Genomic DNA, 1,038 nt, shown 5'->3' with positions numbered 1-1,038 from the left:
CGATAACAACGATAAATTAACAAGATACGGGGTAATTTATAATCGTACACTAAATTCGTACAATAAAAATCATTATTTGTATTTAATATTAGCGAACGTATATAAGACACTACGGTTTTGCCATTAAGATAAAAGTCAGTATACAGTTTTGCCCAAATGAGGTTGGTCAAAAGCCGAAATATGACATTTCGCTCAAAGATTGTGGGCAGTTCGCATTTTGTTCGGGCATTTCTGTGGTTTGCCCGATTTCAACTTTTGCCCGTAACTATATAGAAATTGGCTAGACTAAACCGGTTTAAAATTATCCCGCACCGGGATAATGAACCATGTAGACGTAGAATAACCTGGGCCCTGTGGTATGATGGCGCATGGGGCAAAATGAACTATTGTATATAAGTAATTTAATAATAATTATTAAGCAATTATTGCTATCTGGTCAAACATTTTTATTATTATGATTATGTGATCAAAGCCAAATGCGATAAAATATTTTTTTCAGCAGTTGATGAAGTTTTGATGGCAATATAAGGAAAAGTATTAATTGTATTCATCTGATATAAGATTTGAGTAGTATAGAAGTAGTAATTTGTACTATATAACGCCACGTTAGGTGCTGCTTTTATATATAATTAGAGTTAGGATGTTGATGACTTTTACATTTTTTAGATTCTGAGTGGAACGATGAATGTATTGATTTTACAATGATGTGTGTTTTTTTATTTTTTTATTTATTTTTTTATTTTTTTTTTTATTTTTTTATTTTTTTTGTGTCTGTGTACACGATAAGTAGTCGAAATAATGCTACGATTTTCAACTTCAGTATCTTGTTCGATCAGAAAGTGAATATCGTTGGTGCATTGGGGAGGTCAAAATTTAAATTTCCCAGTAGTTTTCAAAAGCGCCGGGAAAAACAAAAGAAAAATTAAGGAAAAACGGGAATTTTTACGCAAAATCTGTTTTCAAGAAAATCGATTTTGGGTTTTTGGTGTAACTTTAAAAAAAATGACCGTGGATACATGAAATTTTGACTGAATGTTT

Source organism: Acyrthosiphon pisum, chromosome A1, assembly GCF_005508785.2.
Source record: "Acyrthosiphon pisum isolate AL4f chromosome A1, pea_aphid_22Mar2018_4r6ur, whole genome shotgun sequence".
Taxonomy (NCBI): Eukaryota; Metazoa; Arthropoda; class Insecta; order Hemiptera; family Aphididae; genus Acyrthosiphon; species Acyrthosiphon pisum.
Note: the sequence above shows the minus strand (reverse complement) of the source record.